The sequence below is a fragment of the Harpegnathos saltator genome, unplaced genomic scaffold (genome assembly GCF_003227715.2).
Source record: "Harpegnathos saltator strain DR-91 unplaced genomic scaffold, Hsal_v8.6 scaffold126, whole genome shotgun sequence".
Classification (NCBI taxonomy): Eukaryota; Metazoa; Arthropoda; class Insecta; order Hymenoptera; family Formicidae; genus Harpegnathos; species Harpegnathos saltator.
Genome location: NW_020229902.1, coordinates 636,081 through 637,354, shown reverse-complemented (window position 1 = coordinate 637,354; position 1,274 = coordinate 636,081).

Sequence of the window (1,274 nt, the reverse complement as noted above, 5' to 3'; positions counted from 1 at the left end):
GAGAGACATTACCATAAATGAGATTATAAAATAATAAAATACTTTAGCATATAATATATACCTTTCAGATAGGTATGCATAATATGGAATATCTAAGTTATGTGCGATACGGCATGAGCTAGAGAGCAACATTCCTCGGTAAATTTCCAGCTGAATTCCGCCTGTCTCTGTCGCGCGCGAGCTATTTGTCAGTCCGCACACGTCGAGCAATCTCGATTTCCATCAATTTCACCTTCGTGGCGGCACGACCGCCAAATGTCAAGGTATATATCTTTACGGCCCAGGTTCAATGTCTCCGACCGTGCCAATCGCGTGTCAAAATTCGACGTTAGAACGCGCGACAGCGATACGTCAGAAATGCCGAATATCGGCCTCGCTCGCGCGCACTTTTGCCCACGAACGGTATTCGTACGCAATTACGTTCTCAGCGGTAACACACACACACAATACTACAAACAACGCAGCAACCTTGATACCGAGAGAATATCGAGAGATAAATCGGAGCGTTCACAAGTTCCTCTCCTCCGTATCGTTCGCGCACCAAACTTGCCAGCGATTTTAAATGGCCGGTCGACGAACACGCTCGCTCGCTCATTTACCCGTGCGCACGCGGTAACAGCCGAACACAATTGCAATTTGCGCACGTACACACACACACATACACATGGCCGCCTCCAGTCGACGCACAGGTGCGTAATCGGAGCGACGCGCGTAAAACGCGCATACGTGCGCGAGCGCTGCAGCCAAGTTACTGCAGTTGCAAGCCCGTGTCGTTGCGGGAACGAGTGCGGCGAACACGTTAGGTCCGGGGCGGCACGGGGCGGAGAGGGAGGGGAACTGGCATGTGCACCGGTATAACCCCAAAACGAACGGCGAGCCAGTGGGTAGTTTTAAGGCGACTAACTGGTGTTTCTCTAGGCGGGGGGGATCAAGCGTGTTTTCTGTTCTCCGGATTATATTTAGCCGCCGCTCTTAGCCGGTATCTCTCGCTCTCGCTCACGCTTTCGTACACGCCCGTTCGCGTCACACAACCGAGAACCGCAGCACGTGCGTCGTGCATGCACCGCCGGATCCTCGTGTGCGACCGATCTAGAGAGAGAGAGAGAGAGAGGGAGAGAGAGAGAGAGAGAGAGAGAGAGGGAGAGAGAGAGAGAGAGAGAGGGAGGGAGGGAGAGAGAGAGAGAGAGAGAGAGAGAGAGAGAGAGAGAGAGAGAGAGAGGAAAATAAAAGCGACATGTCGCGAAAAAGATGCGCTTGCATTTTCCTCCAAAAAA